Source organism: Narcine bancroftii, chromosome 4 (assembly GCF_036971445.1).
Source record: "Narcine bancroftii isolate sNarBan1 chromosome 4, sNarBan1.hap1, whole genome shotgun sequence".
NCBI classification, from domain to species: domain Eukaryota; kingdom Metazoa; phylum Chordata; class Chondrichthyes; order Torpediniformes; family Narcinidae; genus Narcine; species Narcine bancroftii.
In genome coordinates, this window is record NC_091472.1 from 57,189,079 (window position 1) to 57,212,667 (window position 23,589).

Below are 23,589 nucleotides of genomic sequence, written 5' to 3' on the forward strand. Positions count from 1 at the left end.
AAAATAAAACAGAATGGCAGCTAATTCTGTGTTAAGAGAAAAATGTTTTAAAAACTGTTTCCATGACGAAGCCAAAGTAAATATTTTATTCATACATTTTTGGTGTTATCATCCATATGGATCATCAACAAATTATAATTTTCTTTGTTTTGAGATTAATATAGCTAATTATCACCAAACAATATACAGGAATATAGTATATATTTTCCAATGGAACAAAAGGATCATGGAATGTTTGGAACTCCTGGCCCTCTTCTGCCTTGTAATTCTGCTGATGCCTGTAATTTTGGCAAAATATGGTTAAAACCACTTGCCCTGTGTGGAATAAACGAGACTATCACAAACGGTACTGTTTTTTAAAATGTGAAAATATATCCTCAACATTCCAATAGCTTATATATTCTGTTCTTTGAGGCTTGGGCAACACCTAACACAGAAATCAACTGTGTCTCTGTGGTCATTTTGTAGATGGACTCTAGAGACTCCAAAATACACTACATGCTGACACCCATTGACTTCTGCACTGTTAGCCATGCAGCCTTTCAGACATTAAGATGGAGCCTCATGAAAAGCGGATGGAAAAGATTGCTGAGTTACCTTTAACACAAACAATGAACTATTTGTTTCTCTGGTGAACATTGAATCACAGTGTGGAGCAGCAGAGAAGGTGGCCAATTGGCCCATTACATTGATGCCAGGTATTTCAAGGAGTAATCACATTATTTTGCTCTTTCCCCATCTCTCTGAAATATTTTTCTCTAAATTACCTTTTTAAGCTCTCTTCCATCATCCTTTCTGTTCCAAAACTTAACCAAGCTTTGCTTTAAATGGTTTGCTTTATACTGCCTCTGATTCCATTATTCACAAAATCTGCATCCTTACATCAATCTTCCAAACAATGTAAACACTTGGTCTTTATTTTCTCTCTCTGATCCTTTTATGGTTTGAAACAAGTTGTTCAGTGTTATTCTTGATTTGCTGTATTGGACAGAGAACAACTCCCATTTCTCTGGTTTTATTCCTCCTCCTCAGAACCATTCTGGAGAAAAGAAATTGCATCTGTGCTGTAATCTGCAATGTTAATATTAAATGAGCTTTCACATCTTTCCTCAATTACTCCAGCTGGTGCCTAATCAGATTTAAATACTTTTAGCATAACTTCCTGGACTTTGCACTAGGTTTGCATTTGGATTCCAGAATTCCAAATGCTTTATTCATTTTTCAGTTAATCTGTTTGACATCTTCAAAGATTTATATCAAAATATTGTTCTTAGACTTTTTAAATTATGCCATTTGAAATTTATTTTCACTACTCATTCTTCCTGTTATAATTCTGAAAGTGCAATCAAGACCCTTACCTTCTCTGTCCTTGTTAGCTTTGGATCTCCTGAAGTTCAGGAAGTTTAAATGTTAAGAGAGAAAAATTATATGTTTGTTCAAATAAAGATATGGAAGTTCTTTGAAGGATTTGCTGCTTGCCCCTTGTCCTGCCCCTATCATTAGAAAGTATCACAGGATCATGGTGTATTGAGTAGGTGGAGTGTGTTCAAGGAATGAAATTTTAAAATGGCGTTTGATTGACTTTATATTTGTTTTGTGGCAAAAAGCAAATCTGCTTATTGTAAATGTGATCAATTTATTGAATAGGGTTAGGTTGATTGTATGTTCAATCTAGTGGCAGATTAACTACCACCCAGGTCACTAGGCTGAGCTTTAGTAAGCCCCAGCTGACCTTGCCCCTCCTCTCACATATTCTAAATATGGGTATGCACTTGGGGTGTGTGTGTGTACACTGTGCTCGTGATGGCAGGATGGAATTGATGGGTGAGGTGGCAAAAGCCCGGTGGAGAGGGGCTGGGCCAGTTGTGGGGGCCTTGGTGCTGGTTGCTGGAGGGGACTTTATTGCCAGGCTCTGATACAGGGCTGCATTTGGGGCCATTTTCCCAGTTCCTGTTGAGCTCCCTGCTGCACATCCCATCCTCCCCCCCCACCCCACTGATTTGTACCAGCCAGCCACCCCACCTTTCAACCATTTACAGTGACCATTGCAAATTCTGGGTACAATTTCCAGAAACTGTTCTGTCATGAGCAATTAAAGTGATCACTTACTTACTCCACTCACGTGGCAGTGGCAGAGAGTCCAGCTGTCCAGGATTAATTGAATCAGTTGTCGCCAACTTTTCCATGAGTGACGCTAGCACTGCATGAGTTGATCTCTGCTGCAGGAGTCAGACAAGGCTGGGACAGTTGTGTGATGCCTTGGTGCTGGTAGGGACTTCATCGCTGAGCTCTGCCACATTTTGCAACACTGTTCAGACTATCTGAGATGTTTACATCCAACAAGAGGTGTAACATTGAGACCACCATTACCACTGAGGTCAAAAATACAAATATGAAGAACAACACCTCGTTTTCTGCTACAACCCAATGGTATGAACACTGGATTTTCCAATTTCTGATAACCCACATTTCTGGTCTTACCCACCACTCCGCCTCACACATCTATCCACTGTTTTCTTCACCCTCTGTTCATCTTTCTCACCCCTTCCCTCATCTGGTTCTCTTTGCCCCACCCCCTCTGATTCCACCTCTCAACCAAACCACTTTTTACTGCTATATACTGACAATTTTTTTCTATTTCATCTCACTTTTGATGCAAGATCTCAAACCTAAATGCCAACTTACGCCTTCTGCCTCCACAGATGCTGCTTAATCTGCTGAGTTATTCCAGTAATTTCCTTACTGTTACATTACCTTTAGTTCATGCTTCATATGTCTCCATGGATATTGCAGAGATAAGTCTTTTCAACTTTTCCCTCTGCACATTCTCCACAAGCTATCAAAGAATCCTCAAAGTAATTACAATTTGGCATCTAGCTCATGGGTGGTTGACCAAATGCTAAAGTGATTGTTAGATAATTAATTCTTTTTGAACTATCTGTTTTAATTAATAAGCCAAGTCGTAAGCAAGGTCATGTCCTTGATGTAGGCTTCCTCCCTGAGGTCACACTCAGGGAAACAGGAGGCCTGAGAAATTATCCTGTCTTATAGTAGAGTGAGGGAGCTTTTGGAAGTCCAAACTCATTTTTGTCTTAATTCTTTCCATGTAAAATTTTTATATTTAAATTTAAACATCCAGCACGGTAACAGGCTTTTTCACCCCACAAGGCCGTGCCACCCAATTACACCCAATTGACCTGCAACCCCTAGTAAGTTTTTTGAATGGTGGGATGAAACCAGTGTACCTGGAAGAAACCCATACAGACATGTGGAGAACATACAGACTCTTAGAGAGCGCAGGATTCAAACCCTGATCCTGATCACTGACGCTGTAACAACATTGTGCTAACTGCTGCACTGACGGTGCCGCCTCTACACTGACCATGCTGCCCCTACCCTAACTGTATTTTAATGGAGTTGTTGCTATTGGTCAAAAAGTTAATATGTTAGATATGTTAATATGTTAGGAGTTTCTGGACAAAATTGGAAACAATGAAGGATACCTGACAGATGTGGCAGGGCCTAAGTGACATAACCTGCTAGAAAACCAAATCCAGTCCAGTAGCAGATGGCAAAGCTTCTCTCCCAGATGAACTCAATGCTGCTCTTTATGATTTTTATAAATTTCCTGAATAAAGAGGCGGAAGGATGCGTCAGTAAGTTTGCGGATGATACGAAGGTTGGAGGAGTTGTGGATGAAAGGTTGTCGAAGGTTTCAAGAGGATATGGACAGGATGCAGGGTTTGGCAGAAAAGTTGCTGATGGAGTTCAAATAGTGTGAAGTGATGCATTTTGCAAGGACAAACCAGAAGGCTGAGTACAGGGTTAATGGCCGGTTACTTAAGAGTGTAGATGAACAGAGGGATCTTGGGGTCCAAATTCGTACATCCCTCAAGATCACCACACAGGTTCATAGGATGGTTAAGAAGTTCTATGGGATGCTGGGTTTCATTAATAGAGATATTGAGTTCAAGAGCAGGATGTTGCAACTCTACAAATCTCACTTATAGTATTGTGTTCAGTTCTGGTCACTTCATTGCAGGAAAGATGTGGAAGCTATGGGGAGGGTGCAGAGGAGATTTGCCAAGCTGTTACCTGGATTGGAAAATAAGTCTTATGAGGCAAGATTAGCAGAGTTGGGATCTTTTTCTTTGGAGCGTAGAAAGATGAGAGGAGACTTAATAGGGGACTACGAGATTATGAGAGGGAAAGATTGAATAGCAAACACCAGAGGACATGTGTATAAAGGAGGGAAGTTTAGAGGAGACATCAGGGGTAAGTCTTCTTTACATAGAGAGTGTGGGTGTCTGGAATGCCTTGCCAGGGATGGTGGTGGAGGCTGAAACATTAGGGGAATTTAAGAGACTCAGATAGACACATGAATGGAAGAAAAATAGAGAGTTATGGGGTAGGGAGGGTTTAGTACTTTTTAAAAGGAATATATGGGTCAGCACAATATTGAGGGCCAAAGGGCCTGTAGTGTTCTTTATTCTTTGTATGTGATGTAACGTATGTACTCTGACAATAAATCTGAAATCTGATGGAGATAAAGTTCAAATAGATTTGTGCAATAAGCATCTGTGTATTTCCATTGATTATGGGAATTGCTTGAACTCTTGAAGGTTTAACATACCCAAGTACACACTCTATTGATTAAACTTGAATTGATAAACGTAATTCAGCAGTCTGTGGTTCAACAAGGTGCACACAGTCCAAAAAGAAACTGAATTTCCTTGTAGAAATTTACCAGTATATATTTCATCAGAATCTTTATCAGCAGACAACAAACTAATTTAGGAATGAAGGCTACCCTAACAGGAAGGAAGAAGAGGATGTGATAATGCAAAAGTCAGCTTCAAAAAAATCATGTGTTTAATCCCCTGAATGCTAGTGGGCTGACTGTGTCACTAGTTAACGGTGTCATTTATAGTGTAATACCCTGAGGTTGCACATTCACTGGCTGTACATTGCTTAAAATCTGTTCTGATTTCATTTTAATTTCAATTCTTCCTGATAACCAAACTTTCTGAGATCCAAAACACAATCTTGGGTAAAATAAATGTTAAATTATGCATTTCTCAAAAACATATTCATTAAATGGTTTCTTTACATGTTGGCTTGAACTCAGTTTTGATTATGCAGTCTGAGCCGGTCTCTGACTCCTTTCTCAATGCGCATCATGAACCGGTAAGTATGGAATCATTTGCTTTGCACCTTCGCAGTTTCTGCCCAATGTCCATGAATCAAATAATTTTTTTTTTTTTTTTTAAATGCCAACTTTGAAAATATTTACCTTTTACTATTTAAGATGGAATGCTTAAAAATGAGAAAGGCTTGTGATTGAGAGAGAATTGGAGAAGAAAAATAACACGCTATTGCTGATCCAGTTTTGTTCAATGTACTTAAAAAAGAAAAAAATAGTAAAATAATTTAGTTTCTCATTTAATTCAGCAAAATTTTGATGCTAAAATAAATTTCTGCTTGATATTTAGAAGAACAATGCTGATATAATTCTGTGTGAATATTTTCTCATTTATTTTTTTAAAAACGTTATTTATTCATTCAAAAAACAAATAATATATGACATCTTCTTTCTTCTTTGGCTTAGCTTCGCGGACGAAGATTTATGGAGGGGTAATGTCCACGTCAGCTGCAGGCTCGTTTGTGGCTGACAAGTCCGATGCAGGACAGGCAGACACGGTTGCAGTGGTTGCAGGGGGAAATTGGTTGGTTGGGGTGGGTTTTGGGTTTTTCCTCTTTTGTCTTTTGTCAGTGAGGTGGGCTCTGCGGTCTTCTTCAAAGGTGGTTGCTGCCCGCTGAACTGTGAGGCGCCAAGATGCATAGTTTGAGCCGATATCAGCCCACTGGCAATGGTCAATGTGGCAGGCACCAAGAGCTTTCTTTAGGCAGTCCTTGTACCTCTTCTTTGGTGCACCTCTGTCTCGGTGGCCAGTGGAGAGCTCACCATATAGCACGATCTTGGGAAGGCGATGGTCCTCCATTCTGGAGATGTGACCTACCCAGCACAGTTGGATCTTCAGCAGCGTGGATTCGATGCTGTTGGCCTCTGCCATCTCGAGTACTTCGATGTTGGAGATGAATTCGCTCCAATGAATGTTGAGGATGGAGCAGAGACAACGATGGTGGAAGCGTTCTAGGAGCCGTAGGTGATGCCGGTAAAGGTCCCATAATTCGGAGCCGAACAGGAGTGTGGGCATGACAATGGCTCTGTATACACTAATCTTTGTGAGGTTTTTCATTTGGTTATTTTTCCAGACTCTTTTGTGTAGTCTTCCAAAGGTGCTATTTGCCTTGGCGAGTCTGTTGTCTATCTCGTTGTCGATCCTTGCATCCGATGAATTGGTGCAGCCGAGATAGGTAAACTGGTTGACCGTTCTGAGTTTTGTGTGCCCGATGGAGATGTGGGAGAGCTGGTAGTCATGGTGGGGAGCTGGCTGATGGAGGACCTCAGTTTTCTTCAGGCTGACTTCCAGGCCAAACATTTTGGCAGTTTCCGCAAAACAGGACGTCAAGCGCTGAAGAGCTGGCTCTGAATGGGCAACTAAAGCAACATCGTCTGCAAAGAGTAGTTTACGGACAAGTTGCTCTTGTGTCTTGGTGTGAGCTTGCAGGCGCCTCAGATTGAAGAGACTGCCATCCGTGCGGTACCGGATGTAAACAGCGTTTTCATTGTTGAGGTCTTTCATGGCTTGTTTCAGCATCATGCTGAAGATTGAAAAGAGGGTTGGTGCGAGAACGCAGCCTTGCTTCATGCCATTGTTAATGGAGAAGGGTTCAGAGAGCTCATTGCTGTATCTGACCCAACCTTGTTGGTTTTCGTGCAGTTGGATAACCATGTTGAGGAACTTTGGGGGGCATCCGAGGCGCTCAAGTATTTGCCAAAGCCCTTTCCTACTCACGGTGTCGAAGGTTTTGGTGAGGTCAACAAAGGTGATGTAGAGTCCTTTGTTTTGTTCTCTGCACTTTTCTGTCTGAGGGCAAAGACCATGTCAGTAGTTCCTCTGTTTGCGCGAAAGCCGCACTGTGATTCTGGGAGAACATTTTCGGCGACACTAGGTATTATTCTATTTAGGAGAATCCTAGCGAAGATTTTGCTTGCGATGGAGAGCAGCGTGATTCCCCTGTAGTTTGAGCAGTCTGATTTCTCGCCTTTGTTTTTATACAGGGTGATGATGATGGCATCACAAAGGTCCTGAGACAGCTTTCTTTGGTCCCAGCAGAGCTTGAAAAACTCATGCAGTTTGGCATTCAGAGTTTTGCCGCCAGCAATTAAACATGAACATGAACATTTTTTTATATATATAGAAAAAAAAGAAAAGAAAAGAACCCCTCCCCCCCTTCAGCCAACTCTCCTAAGGAGAGCCAAAAAAAAAGAAAAAAGAAAGAATATTTAAAAAAAGTTAAATATACATATTAAAATCTAATCAATATAAATTGAAATGTAAATATTCTGAGTATAACAGCCACTTATTAATAAAAAAAATTATAATTATCATGCAAAACATACATAATTTTTTCCATTATTGAACAATATTTCATCTCATTATGCCATCTATTAATATCAATCATATTTGTATCTTTCCACGTACTAGCAATACATTTTTTCGCTACGGATAAAGCTAAATATACAAAAGCAAGCTGGAATTTATCTAATCCAAAGCCTTTCAGAGGTTGCAAACTACCCAGTAAAAATACTGTTGGATCTAAAACTATTTTAATCTTATGCAGATATTCTAAGAACGATTCAATTTTCTTCCAAAAAGATTGTATATGTATACATGACCAAACAGCATGAAAAAAAGTTCCAACCGTATCACCACATCTAAAACACAAATCTGATTAATTAAAACCATATTTTAAAAAATTTTCAGGTGTCAAATATAATTGATATAAAAAATTGTAATTAATCATTGCATAACGTGATTTATCAATCTAGTTACACTATCATAACAGATAACTAACCAATCCTCTTCAGAAAAAGTAAAACCAATATCCGCTTCTAATATTTTCTCATTTATAGCAACTGTGATTGGAGAGGGGAGGGGAGGGAGAGGGTATTTTTTTCCTTAATGATGAAGTGTGGAGAGTGGGTGGAAGGTTTTAAATGAGATGATTCATATCACTCCAAGCAGTATTCAAGGGGGAATACAAACATTGAGATGGGCAGCTAATGAGACAGAAATAGGAACGACGATGGGAGTGTGGAGATGGAAAATGTTCCAACAATCTCAATCCATTCTATCTTTAGTTTATGCAAAAATGGAATGGATAACACAAGGGATTGGGGGAAGAATGGGTATTTTGGGAAGGATTGGCAGGTTTGATGGAGTCCCATGTTATCCTTCAGTGCCCAGGCAAGATTCAGTGGCCAGCTGCTTCAGTTTGCCAAGTCACCCCACACCTAAAAAAGTGAAGAATAGAAAGGGATCTTTGGAAGCAAAAAAGGACAAACAAGGCTCTATTGTAAGAAAAATTAAGAAGGAATCAGTAATTCAAAGATAATGAAAATAAATAAAAATTATCACCTTTTAAAATATATGATTCATAGAGTTTACAGAATGGAAACAAACACTTTGGCCAACCTAGTCCCTCCCCATGCTAGTCTCATTTGCCTGGATTTGGCTCATATCACTCCATCTTTTCCATCAATTTACCTATATAAATGTCTTTTAAATGTACAATTGTACCTTCCTCTGGCCACTCATTCCATTTAGCCAACACCCTCTGTGATAAGTGTGTCCCTCAGGTCCCTGTTAAATATTCTCCTTCTTAGCCTTTAGTTTGAGGTTTCCTACTCTGGTGGAAGAGACTATGACTATTTATCTTGACTATGCCCTTCATGATTTAAACTTCTGTAAGCTGCACTCCCCACCCCCCACCACCCCCTTCCCCCCTACCTTTGGCCTCCTATGCTCATTGTTTGTGAATAATGACAAATGTTGAAAAAAATAAGATTGTTGGATCATATCCTTGGGCATTATGGGAGTTTTTAGAGAAGTGTAGTAATTTGTAGGGAATACTTTACAATATTAGTATAGTACAAGTCTAGGCCATGATGCTGTTTTTTAAATGAATACCACAGCCAATAGCCTCTCATTATCTTCCATGGACAAGCACGCGTTCATTTACAGGACAGAGCTTCAGTGAGAACAGCTTCACTGATATCTGTTAAGTATATTTAGAGCAGGATGAAGACTGCATGCTAGTGGTTGTCAAGGTGTGGTGCGCTATCAAACAGAAGCAAACACACAAAACATAAAGTCTGTTCTACAGGCTTTATTCAACATAAACTTCCAGAGAGCTGGCTGTGAGAATGCTGTTGCCAGCTCTGAGACTAGCTTTGAAGGGCCGGATCTAGCTTATATCCCTGAGGGTGACTGACAGCCGACTGGGTGGGGCTTGGTCCATTCAGGTTGGCTGATTGACAGCCGGCCAGGTATTGCCTTGTCCTCCTGTGCAGGTATAGAGGTCGCCCCCTGCAGTAGGGTAGTGGTGTTGCACCACACAAGGTGAATTGTGATAGAGGTTTGAATCAGCAGAGATTCAGGCTTTCCCATAGTGCATCTTAGCACCAATTGCTTAGCAAATGTAGAAAGCCATTGCCACCTAATACTCAATTTTAAAGTGGTTCTACCCCCTCAAAGATTGGCTGCCATGTAACCACAAGCAGAAAATATTGCCCAGTATCCTGAAGGCAGACCTGACGCTCTTGACTGCCAGCTAGAGTTGAGCAGTAGCAAGCAGACAAGAGCAATGGCTGATGATGTTACTGATGACTCTGTGCAATTCATGCCCATGATCACAGGAAGCCTACTTGAATCTTTTCTATCACTCACAATGTGGGAGAATGGATAATGAGACATTTGTCCTGCCACCTTTTCTCATCAGGAGTATATAAGTCCCAGGCGACTTGTGCATTGTGTAGTGATAGAGTGATACCACCAGGAGGAGTCAGAGATGGAGTGTGTACCATCTGGAGAATGTTACATCTTGGGAATGCTGTTGCATCTTGGGTAGATTCAAGATGGATGCCTCCACATAAGGTCTGGCATGTGTATGTTTTGTCCTTAGTGCTGGTTATTTAGTTAATAAATCTAGTTGTTTTAAAAAGAACCCAAGTTTCTTTATTGAAACATCACATGATACCAGGAGTGGAAGAAGCAGGCAAGAGTGGAAGAAAACAGCCAAGTTCTGCTGTGCACAGTAGTGAAAGAAGTAAAAAAACCCACAGTATGCAAAGTGAGTAACAGTCGATATCAACAGAGAAAATATGGAAGGTTTAAAACTCCTAATGCTGTAAATTGGACAGCTAATATTGACCATAAGTGGGAGCTGTTTAAGCAAAGGTTTATGCTTTACCTGCAACCAATTGGAATAGATAGTGAACTGGATACATGGAAGATTGCACTGCTACTTATCATGGTGGCACCTCAAGCTCTAGAGGTTTTTAACACATGTGTTTTTGCCGAGGCAGAAGACCAGAACAAAGGTTATTGGGATGTTTGATGAATACTGTTCACCAAAGAAAAAGGAAACTTTCAAGAGGTATGTGTTTTCCTCACGCATACAGCTGAAGGAATGGAGCTTTGATACTCTTTTAACATACTTAAACTAAAGCAAGAACATGTAATTATGGACCACTGCAAGATTCAATGATCCATGATCAAATTGTGTTCAGAATTAATGATAAGAAAGTGGTAGAGAGGTTGCTACAAGAGACAGAGCTTACCTTGGTGGGAACTGTGAAGATATGCCACGCAACTGAACTTGCTCTGCAGAATGTGAAAAAGTTTGGTGATCATGTAAAAGCCAATGAAAATGAAGGCATAGTGTTACAGAGTTCTTTGTTGTGCATTGGCCTATGTGTTGTGTGGTTTTAAGTTAAAAAGTGACAGTTTGCCTTAGAGAGCTAAGGTGAAGGTGGACTGCTGAGAGAGTGGGAGATGGACTGAGCATGTGCAAAAAATGAAACAAATTTCTGGACTTGGACGATAAACCACCACTGGTTGTTGCTGTGGAGTGGAAGATGGCCCTGAGTCATGGTCTGGAGGACAGTTTAGAATGTTGGGATTTCAAAAAAGATGAACATTCCGAAGGCAGCCAGAAGGATCCGGTCCAAGCCAATTGTTCCTCTCTCTGCAAGCAACACAAGACGACAACTTTGAATTTTGTGTTCTCTCTCTTGCTCTCTCAAAGATCTTTTGGCTTCATTTTACCAAACAAACTGAATTTTGTTTATGATCTTTGCTTCAGTTGAGATCGAAACTTTGTGAGTCTTGTGTGTTTTGTGTCTAAGTTTTTCTGTGGGCTGGTTGGAAATATAACTTAGACTTTAATTACATATGTCATATTTAGGCTGGGGAATTTATTAGTTTTACACTGTCATAGAAATTTGCACAGTGACCAGTGGGCATTGTTATAAATGGGGGATTTTGAATTAAAGTTTGAAGGTGAATTTTTTTGGTTAATAAAGTAATTGTTCATCTTTACCCCTGTGTGATATGCCTTCTTTGTGGTTGCTGGTTTGATCTTGTAACATAATTTACATGACATTGTCTGGGATCAAACCAATTTGGAAGCTTTAGATTGACTTGTGCTTAGTTATCAGTCACCTGAGTTTGACTCAACCTCCAGCTTGAAATTAAAAATAAACGGTGAGTGTATAAATTACCAGCAGAAAAACCAGCAACTAGGAATATTGACCAGTTCATAGCGAACCCTTCAGTGGTTAATTTAAAAATGGCTAAAAAGTCAGAACTGATGGTTATAGTTGGCAAGTTAAAACTTATAGTAAGAACTGGGATGAGAAAAAAGGAAATTGCCCAAAAGATTGTTAAGCACTATTTAGGAAAGTGGGAATTTGAAGAAGCTGCATTAGAAGAGTTTCCAAAGGAGAAAACTTCAGAGGAAGTAAAGTTGGCTTTGAGGAAACTAGAGTTAAAGGAAAAAAGGGAGACAGAAAGGAAAGCCGAATGGGAAGCAGTAAGGCAGGCAGAAAGGGAAGAGAGAGAGGAAAAAAGAGGCAGAAAGGAAAGATGAACTGGAGGCAATAAAGCAGGCAGAAATGGAGGAGAGAGAATTAGCTAAATTAAAGTTGACCATAACGCAAGGAGAGGGAGAAGCCCAAAACCCCCGTGCTGGTCAGGAGGAGAGGTTTCTGGTCAGTAGAGAAATGAGGTTAGTCCCTCCATTTGAGGAAGCTAAAATATACCAGTATTTTCAGCATTTTGAGAAAGTAGCTGTAAATTTAAAATGGCCACCAGACCAGTGGTCACTCCTGCTACAAAGTGTTCTTAAAGGGAAAGCCCAACAGGTGTACTTGTGTCTCACTGTACAACAAGCAGCTGATTACGAATTTGTAAAGCAGGCTATACTCCGATCTTATGAACTAGTCCCAGAGGTGAATAGACAAAAGTTCAGGAATTTAAAAAGTGCAGCAACCCAATCTTACCTGGATTTTGCTTATAGGAAGGTTGTGTGTTTTGATCGGTGGTGTGCCGCAATGAAAGTAGAAAATAACTTTGATTTATTGAGGGAAATCATTCTGATTAAGGAGATTAAAAATAGAGTTCCTGACGATATTCAAGTGTACTTGGCAGAGAAAAATATAAAAACTGGGCAAGAATAGGCTGAATTCACAGAGGAATATGCTTTAACCCACAAGCCGAAGTGGACACCAGGGAAAACCTTTCAAAGGAATACTGGTGATAATCCAAATAGAGTAGAAAGAAAATCTAGAAGTGAGGTTAAAGGAAGAGAGGAAGAGAAATGGGTGAAGGAAAATTTTTCAAGTGTTATGTGCCATTATTGTAAGAAGGCAGGGCACATATTAACAAATTGTCCTGTACTGAAAAGGAAGAAAGAGAAAGGGGTGGTACCAATGCCTGTGTTCAGAGTGAGAAAGTTAGGGATATTTTTAAACCATTCATGACTGAAGGTTTCATTTCGGTTAAAGAAGGATCCAATCAAGTGCCAGTTAAAATCCTGCAGGATACTGGAGCAGCCCAATTGTTTGTATTAAGCAATGTTTTGAATTTTGGTGAGGAGACCGATACTGGAGATATGAATTTAATTAAAGCCATCGGTGGTGAAGCAGAGCCTATAACTTTGCATAAAATAGTGATGAAATCAGACTTAGTTAATGGCCCGGTAACAATAGGGATAAGATCAAGTCTGCCAATGGATGGAGTTTCTCTTTTGTTAGGAAATTATTTAGCAGGATTCAAGTAGGCTTCCTGTGATCATGGGCATGAATTGCACAGAGTCCTGCGGTGAAACTCACAAGTAAGCCATTGGTTTATGAATCCAAAAAGGATTTGGAAATCTACCCTGTGTGTGTCATTACTAGAGCTATGTCTAGAAAAAAGATAGAGGTAGAGAAAGTCTGTGATGATCCTGTAGTGGAGGCAAACGAGGACAAACCTAAGGATCCAGCATTGCTGTTGTCAAGAGAAGAATTAATTGCCAGACAAAAGCATGATCCTGATCTTGCTGGGATAAGAGATAAGATTCGGTCTTACCAGGAAATTGAAACTGTGCCGGTAGGTTACTTTGTTCAAGATGGAATATTGATGAGAAAGTGGAGACCACAAGTGATACCTGCCAGTGAAAACTGGGCAGTAATAAGACAAGTTGTAATTCCCAAAACTTACAGGAATGAAATATTAAAGTTGGCTCATAGTATACCTTTAGGAGGTCATCTTGGAGTGAAGAAGACGGTAGAAAAGATGAGGAAACAGTTTTATTGGCCGAAATTAAGAAAAGATTTTGTGAACTTTTGTAGAACCTGTCACACTTGTCAACAAGTGGGCAAACCTAATCAAGGATCACCAGTGGCACCTTTACAACCCATCCCTGCTTTTGGGGAGCCCTTCTCAAAAGTGATAGTGGATTATGTTGGCTCATTGCCAAAAACCAAAGTGGGAAATGAATATTTGTTAACACTCATGTGCACAGCTTCAAAGTTTCCAGAGACTATTCCCCTGAGAAACATTAAAGCAAAGACTATTGTGAAGGCTATGCTAAAATTTTTCAAACTGTTTGGCCTACCAAGGGAAATTCATTCGGACCAAGGGAGTAATTTTATGTCTGGAATATTTCAACAGGTGGTGTATGAATTGGGAGCCCATCAAATTGTGTCGTCTGCCTATCATCCTGAAAGTCAAGGGGCCTTGGAAATTTCCATTTAACTGTGAAAAATATGATGAGCGCTTATTGCGTGGAAAATAAAAAGGATTGGGATGAAGAAATCCATTTGTTATTGTTTGCTGTTAGAGAGGCAACTCAAGAGTCTCTTGGCTTTAGTCCATTTGAGTTGGTGTTTGGTCATGAAGTCAGGGGACCATTACTATTGTTGAAGGAACAGTGGATACATAATGATATACAATCAAATCTGTTGGATTATGTTTTCAAATTTAAAAACAGATTACATCAGGCTTGCGAGATGGCAAGGAAAAATTTAAAAACTGCTCAGGGAAAAATGAAAATATGGTATGATCAAAAGGCAAAAATTAGGGACATTAAACCTGGTGACAAAGTATTGGTTTTGTTTCCAATGCAGTCAAACCCTTTGAGAGCTCAGTTTTCAGGTCCATATAAGGTGAAATCAAAAATTTACCAGGTCACCTATGTCTTTGAGATGCCTGATCATCAAAGAGAGACACAGGTCTGTCACGCGAACATGCTTAAACTTTACTTTGAGAAAGTGACTGAGGAGGAGACTAGGATTCCAACCAAGGTGCTAGTTATAGAGGAAAGTAAGGAGGAGATAAGTTTCGTGGAAGGTCCTGGAGCACAGAAAGTGATAAGACCCAGGCTGGAAAATTCTATAGTTTTGCAAAACTTAGACACCAAGTTAATGCATTTGACTAAATCAGAAAGAGAAAAAAATGAAGACATTACCTATGAAATTTAAGGATATATTCTCAGATGTTCCAAGAAGAACTACTGTGGCTTGTCATGATGTGGAGGTCAGTGATGCTAAGCTTATTAAGCAGCATCCTTACCAAGTAAATCAGGAAAAGAGCAGATTGTTGGATCAAGAGGTGGATTATATGCTAAAAAATGACATAATCTGAAAATCAAGTTCAAATTAGAGTTCACCTTGTGTTCTGATGCCTAAGCCAGATGGGTCAATTAGGTTTTGTACAGATTATCAAAAGATAAATATGGTGACAAAGACTGATGCATTTCCTATTCCCAGAATAGATGATTGTATAGATAAGGTGAGGAAGGTTAAATTTCTTACAAAGATTGATGTCTTAAAAGGATACTGGTGTGTTTCTTTGACAAAGAGTGGCAGGGAGATTTCTGCATTTGTTACACCTTTGGGATTGTGTGAGTATAATGTTATGCCTTTCAGGATGAAAAATGCACCTGGCACATTTCAGAGAATGATTAATGCAGTAATTTAGGGTTTAGAGCACACAGGAGCCTATATAGATGATTTAGTAATTAGTACAGATACATGGGAAGAACACATGCTTGAATTAGAGCAGTTATTTCAGAGACTGGTGGAAGCACACCTCACAGTGAATTTGCACAAGAGTGAGTTTGGACATGACCCTGTAATTTATCTGGGTTATGTGGTAGGACAGGGATAGGTGGCACCGGTTGGAGCGAAAGTATTGGTTATCACTGCATTTCCTATCCCCGGTAATAAGAAAGCTATTTGGAGATTTCTAGGTATGATTGGCTACTGTCGTAGATTTTGTAAAAACTTTGCAGAAATTGCACTCCAATTAACAAAACTGCTTGGAAAGAAAGAAAAAAATTATCTGGTCAGATGCATGCCAGGAAGCGTTTCTGCCATTTTATGCCATCAACCTGTACTTTTGTCCCCTAACTTTGAAAAGCCATTCTTTTTAGCCGTGGATGCCAGTAACGAAGTGGTTGGTGCTGTACTGTTACAGAAGAAGGATGGTGATGGAGTAGAACATCCTATTTTGTACTTCTCAAAAACGTTTAACGACCATCAACAAAATTACTCGACCATTGAGAAGGAGTTATTAGCGCTTGTTTTAGCATTGCAACATTTTGATGTATATATTTGTACTGCTCAAAAACCATTAATAACTGATCATAATCCATTAGTTTTTCTGTCTAAAATGAAAAATAAGAATAGACAGTTATTGAATTGGAGCTTAATATTACAAGACTATGATTTAATTATTACACACATAAAGGGGTCAGATAATGTAATAGCAGATTGTTTGTCAAGATGTTAATCTGGGTAGATATGAATCGAATCACATACTTATTGTAAAAAAATGGAATGCTTATTTTATTTTATTTATGTAATTCTTCCATTAATTGTTAAAAATTTGTTCTTGTGGACCAATTTTCTTTCTAGCAGGGAGGCGTTACAGAGTTCTGTGTTGTGTATTGGCCTATGTGTTGTGTGGTTTTATGTTAAAAAGTGACAGTTTGCCTTAGAGAGCCAAGGTGAAGGTGGACTGCTGAAAGAGTGGGAGACAGACTGAGCATGTGCAGAAAATGATCTAAAAATGTCTGGACACCATGGGGGGTGGGGGGTGCTGTGGAGTCGAAGAAGGCCCAGAGCATGAGTCATGGTCTGGAGGACAGTTTGGAATGTTGGGATCTCAAAAAATATGAACATTCTGAAGGCAGCCAGAAGGATCTGGTCAAAGTCAGTAGTTGTTCCTCTCTCTACAAGCAACACAAGACAACTTCGAATTTTGTGCTTTCTCTCTCTCTCAAAGATCTTTTGGCTTCAGTTTACCCAACAAACTGAATTTTGTTTATGATCTTTGCTTCAGTTGAGATTGAAGTTTTGTGAGTCTTGTGTGCTTTGTGTCAATGTTTTTCTGTGGGCTGGTTGGAAATATAACTTAGACTTTAATTACATATGTTATATTTAGGCTGGGCATTGTTATAAAAGAGAGGATTTTGAATTAAACTTTGAAGGTGAATTTTTGTGTTAATAAAGTAATTGTTCATCTTTATCCCTGTGTGATATGCCTTCTTTGTGGTTGCTGGTTTGATCTTGTAACAATAGTCATAGCTACAGTGTCTGGACACAAACAAACAAAATATGAGATACAGGATACAACAAAAATATTGAGAGACATTCAATTGTAAACGATGGGGCACTAAGCATGTGCCAAAGCAATGCCCAGCTTATGGGAAGGTCTGCAACAAGTGAAAAAAGTAGAATCACTATGCAAAGCAATGTTTTTCCAAAGGGAACCTAAACAGAAGTAAAAGTGTATACTCTATAGAAGACACTGTACACATGTAGTGATACCCTTCCTCTGGGTATCCTTGTTCCTTGGCTCCTCCCTTAGTCCTACCCATGTGACCCCAGACCATAAAGGTCGAGTCCCCTCTCCTTCCCACTCACTTCCTAGCCTTGGACCGGGCCAGCAGTTTCTAGTACAATAAAGCCTATTGTCCCCTCAGTCTTTGTCTGATAGCGCCCAACTACACACTATAGAAGAAGCTGCTCTCAGTGATACCCTTGTCTTGAGTATGGTGGTTCAGGAAGTAAACAGTGTTGAGCAGGATAAATGGAGTGTGTTATTGCATACAAATGGAACAAATATTCCTTTCAAGTTATACACAGGAGTAAAGGTCAATTTGATCTGTGAGCATGACATAACAGCAATGAAGATAAAGCCATACATCCATGTAAATCCTGTACTGCTTAAAGCGTACAATGCACAGAACATTGACACAAAAGGTACATGTAAACTCAAGGTGAAAGTTAAAGATAAAGAGCACCACCTCAGGTCCAAAGTAGTCCCAGATGGACATTATTCACTGCTTGGTGACAAGGCATGTGAAAACTTAAACCTAGTCAAGAGGATGTATCACATTAACAGTGACCATACACAGAATAGTGTAGAGGAATACTGGATCAATTTCCCCACATCTTCAAGGGATTTGGAGTTCCTCCATTCAGCTATAAGAAACAGTTAAAAGAAGACACATAGCCAGTAGTACATGCTCCAGCACAACTAGAAGCTCAGCTCAAGCAGGAACTCGACTCAATGATGTCACTAGGGGTCATAAAGAAAGTGGAGGAGCCCACAGCATGGGTGAATTCAGTGGTGTGTGTCAAAAAGAAGAAGGTGACTTGATAAGGGAACTTTATTAGATTCCAACCAGGGATGAAATTACAAGTGAGATGGCTGGTGCAAAATCTTTCACTAAATTGGATGTATCCCACGGCTTCTGGAAAAAAACTGCATGAAGATAACACAAAATACAATATATTTAATACACAGTTTGGCCAATACTCCTATCTGAGGATGCCTTTTGGAATTTCCTCAGCTCTGGAAGTGTTCCACAGGACAATGGAGCACATGATAAATGGCATAAATGGGGTATGCATGTACACAGATGATATGATCCTATGGGGATCTACTCAAAAACAACACAATGAAAAGCTCATCAATGTACTACAATGCACCCAGAGGTATGGATTAAAGTTAAAGAGAAAAATATCAGTTTGGTGTGAAGGAAATCATCTTTTTGGGAGATAAACTGTCAGAGGCAGGTATCGAGCAAACAAGAGCAAGGTGAAAGAAATTCTAGAGATGCCCAGACCCACTGACAAAATAAGTCATATTGAGAGTGCTGGGAATGATTAATTTCATTGGTAAATTCATACCAACCCTGTCTTTCCAAAATAATGTACCTCAGGAAGCTGTTATAGCACAAATGTGAATTCAAGTGGACAGACAAGCATGGGGAAGAATGGGGATGACTGAAGACCATTCTAACTACAGAACCAGTACTTTTTATTTTCTTTGATGCATCCATAAAGACAAAAATATCCACAAATGCTTCAAAAGATGGAATTGAAAAATGCAAGAGGAGGGCCAGAACTGCTGTTTATTGGCCAGGGATAAATGTTGACATTGACAGGATGGTTTCTAGCTGTGAGACCTGTTTGAAACATCATGCAAAGCAGACAAGGAACCCATGATAATAACTGATGTACCAGCAGAACCATGGCAGCAAATTGGCACTGATCTGTTCCACGTGGATGGAAAGAATTACTTGCTAGTTATTGATTATTGAACTATCTGGAGATTGCGCTGCTTCCTAGCATGTCTGCTGCTTGTGTGATCCAATATATGAAATCGATCTTTGCAAGACATGAAATTCCTCAAATTGTCTACAGTAATAATGGACCATGCTACAGCTATAGAGAATTCTAGAACTTTGCAGAAGAATATGATTTCCGACTTGTGACTTCAAGTCCTCTGCATCCACAGTCAAATGGCAAAGCAGAGAAAGTTCACATAGTTAAACAGTTGTTCAAGAAAGCACTAGATAGGGAGCCCATATTTACAAACTGTTGGTATTAACATTTAAATGAATCTTAAACATATTCTTTCTCTTATAGGTCTCGGAAAGTGAGGTTCTTCTGTTGTGGTTTTCTTGTCCCTCTTCTTTATCTTTTTTTTAGTTTGGAGGGGGGTGTGGGGAGATTTATAGGAGGTTTTTCTTTATTTTATTTTTTATAAAATACCACATGTATTTGGATTAAGTTTGAAATATTTTGATATTTTTGCTAAGTGGTTTTATATTAAATAAAATATATAATAATAAGAAAGAGAGTGGCTCAGATCCGTATCTAGCTCTATTAAGTTACAGAGTTTCTGAGCTTCTGATGGGATGTAGTCTATGCACCACACTTCCCTACTCTTCAGGCCCAAACAAGAACTGAGATGTTGAACAGAAACAAAAGCATCTGCAAACAAGACAAAAGCCAAACTATGACAAGTCAGTGAGAAGTTTAGGGCCACTGGCACCAAATGACACAGTGAGACTCAGAGATTTCAACACTTGGGACAAAAGGCTATTGTTCTGAGAGAAGTAAATCCAAGATCCTACACTTTCAGAACAGAGGAGGGTGAATTACTTAGGAGGAATTGAAGGAGCCTGCTGAAAATGCAAAGGATTCAGTCTGCACAGAAACAGAGGAAACACCACCCGTAGTGGACCAGCAGAGCCAACACAAACGAGCACCTGTGTTAAGAGGATTCACACAAGTTGTCAAAGCACCTGACAGACTGAATCTATAAAAGAAGAGGAATTGCACACATAAAGGTTTGTGCTGCTGATGTTCATGTTACATCTGTGTTGAATTTTAAATTGAAAGAATATTGTATTAACATGTAATGTTTTATTAAATATCTCAAGGAAAGGGGATGTAGTGATAGACTGCTACCACCAGGAAATGTTGGAGACAGAGTGTGTAGCATCTAGAAAATGTCACATCTTGGGAATACTGTTGCATCTTGGGTAGATTTAAGATGGATGCCTCCACATGAGCTCTGGCATGTGTATGATCTGTCCCTAGTGCTTGTTGTTTAGTTAATAAATCTAGTTGTTTTAAAAAGAACCCAAGTTTCTTTATTGTAATAGAAGAAACATCATTCATTGTGTTGTAGCCATTCAGTCACACTATGTAGGAGCAATATAACAGCCAAAGGTTTGCATATGAAAACATTTTGGGGAATGCAACTGGTTCTCTTCTGTATGCAGCATCCACAATGCTATAATGTGGAAATTCAGAGCAGGAAGGAATTATCACATTGTGTACATATGCTGAAGTCATTAGAATGAGAAAATGGTATGAAGTTGGTGTGCAACATGAATACAATCAAGAGAGGGTCAATCATGTTAAATTAAATTAAAATTAGACATACAGCATGCTAACAGGCCCTTTTGGCCTAATTACATCCAATTGACCTACAATCTGTATGTTTTGGAGTGTGGGACGAAACTGGAGCTCCCACACAGACACTGGGAGAACATACAAACTCCTTACAGACATCACAAGATTCGAAACCAAGTTGCTGGCGCTGTAACTACGCTAACCATGCCTCCCAAATTATTTTGACATCAGTGCCTCTTTTTTTACGTCATCAGATGTGGATCCTGTCAAATCTTCCAATGCAAACATTGCTAAAATATTGAGCAAGTATTAAAAAAATGAGTGTTAGGAAAGCTTCCAATATCTTCAGAGATGTGTAATAGAAATCACTTTATTACACTCAAGTGATTTTAAAATAGCTATGTGCATCATTCTAATGGTGGTTGATAAGGCCCATACTCACTCTGTCTGCTCTTGTGAGATCCCATTGAGTGTAATGCTCAAGTCTCTCCCTGTCTGCTCCGGTAGTGCTCGAGTCTCTGAGGGTTGAATGAGCAGAAAATGTGAAACTTGGCAGAGATCCTAGCATTGGAATGAATGACCCTGAAGCTGGAGACCAAGATGATCATGACCTTGAGCTCAAAAAGCAAAGCTGTCCAGAGACGTATGACAATCTGGGAAGTCATAAATCTTACTGAGAGAAATAAACCCAGATTGAATGCTGGCTCTTTCATTATTGAGTTTTAAGGAAAACAGGTACAATTAAATCTGGCTGTTCTGTGAAGAAATATTCTTGATGTAATCTGAGGAAGTTACTGGTCAGAAAAGGCTCTGGCAACAATAAAAGTCCTGTCAAAAGTCAGGTGGAATTTCCTAGTGGTGATGTTACTCTATCCCAGGTTAAGTTCATTTTCCACCTCACAGGCCCCTTCCTTTTGGAATTTGTGTAAAGAATTTGTGGCTCACAATTTCACAGAAATTAGAAAATGGAAATGTGGCTCTGGAATAAGTAAATCCAAATGTGTAGGATGAGTAAAGATACAGTTTCAAATCAGTAGAAAGTAGAACCCCAAGAAATATTAGTATTAACCTTGTTGAAACTAAATCCCGTTTAATAGATCTTTGAAATTTGGGAAGTGATGGTGATGAACATAATCCTTTTTACAGAGACGTGGTTCATAAATTTGTGATTTATGTAAACTAATAGAAATAAATGCCAGATTTTGCAACTTGCATGGATAGCGTCCTTGATCCTTAGTTGATATAACTATTCCCAGTGAGCCAAACATGTCGTAAGGAGAAAAACATTATTATAATGCCAAAAAGAAATTATTTTGTAGTAAGCAAGAAAATCTGCAGATGCTGGGATCTAGTGCAGATCACAAAAGGCCATGGAAAACTCAGCAGATCACGCAACAACAATAGAAAGTAAAAGCAATCAACATATCCGGGCTGACCCCTTCGTTAAGAGTGCTGAAAATCATTCAGGCAGTGTCCTAAATAAAAAGGTGTAGGGAATTGAGGGGGGGGGAGGGGAAGGGAGAGGAGAGGAGCATAGGCCATCAGGTGGGAAGGTAGAAAAGAATGAAGCTAAGGTGCTTGCAGGAGAGGGCAAAAGGGTGAAAGATGGCTTTTTGGTAGGAGTAGGAAGGAAAGGAGATGGGAAACTAGTGGAAAAAATACAGAGGGATAAGGAAAAGAGAGTCCAGGAAGTGGGTTAGTGGAAACTGAATTGATGTCATCTGGTAGGAGATTACAGAGATGAAATGCAAGGTGTTGTTCCTCAAATTTGCAAGTGGCCTTAAGTTGGCAGTGTATGTCGCTGACAAGAGTCAGACTTTTGTTGTTTGCTTTTGAAGAGCAAATATTGATATTTAGCAAAAAGTACAGGACATAACAAGACTAATGGAGATTGTGAATGGTATTCAAGGCATCAGGAATATTTTTGGTCTGAAATGGAAATGTGTAAAAGGAGCTGTCATGCCCATTCCCCACCCTCCCCTCAAAAAAAAGTTAAAAGAGGGTAGAGAGCTCAGAAGTAAAGCCTCACAACAAAGCAGACTGATGACATATAAAGGACTTTCCAGTCACATGAATCTTAACTTCCCCAATAGCAATCTACATTGCATCATTCAGGAATTACTGGACATTTGAATTCCAGCATTGTCTAAAACTGAACAAGTAGCAACAGCTGTGGTTTCTGTTGCAATAATCTCCACTTGTACAACACAGCTATAATGGAGGTCAAAGGTAATGATCCATTCCTTTAATTAATGTGGAATGGAAATACCTATCTTTTATTTCTCTGGCTTGGCTTCGCGGACGAAGATTTATGGAGGGGTAAATGTCCACGTCAGCTGCAGGCTCGTTTGTGGCTGACAAGTCCGATGCGGGACAGGCAGACACAGTTGCAGCGGTTGCAAGGGAAAATTGGTCGGTTGGGTTGGGTGTTGGGTTGGGTTATGGTTATAATAGATATAATTTTTGAGGTTGTTAATATCCAGATCTTCAAAATTTACACCTGTGGTGGAGCACATCCTCATGGCAAACCGGCCCTGCTTGCATCACCACGTGGCGAGGCAGCCATGGGGAAATGGCGTCGTCAGAGGTTTCTCTCTGACTCCACCATCCCTTCCAGCGTGCACCCTGGGCAGCGATTATGATATCACAATGCACCAGGTGACTGAGCTCATGCTGCCCTTATAGGGACGCGCTGAATTTGAATAAAAACAGTCATTAACGACCTTCGGTGTGGCAGCAGTGATTTCCTTCAGCTCCTTCAAGCACCACAGTGGTGACCCCGACGGGTCCAGACGGCTATCTGGACCCAGCGAATGATGGATGCAGCCAAGGTGCACACAGTAGCCCTCAAACTTTCCCCCTTCTGGCCCCATCGCCCATGGACATGGTTCGGGCAGGCGGAGGCATAATTCTAA

The 23,589-nt window shown here is 39.8% G+C and overlaps 1 long non-coding RNA gene across 1 annotated transcript; it reads right to left on the reverse strand.

Annotated features, from left to right (window-relative positions):
• Nucleotides 1-249: 249 nt before the first annotated feature.
• LOC138760598 (uncharacterized) lies at nucleotides 250-23,255 on the reverse strand. The gene is made up of 3 exons (XR_011355733.1): nucleotides 23,175-23,255; nucleotides 21,117-21,192; nucleotides 250-1,039 (listed from the first exon to the last, which is right to left on the reverse strand). It is a non-coding gene; the product is annotated as an uncharacterized lncRNA (long non-coding RNA).
• Nucleotides 23,256-23,589: the final 334 nt, after the last annotated feature.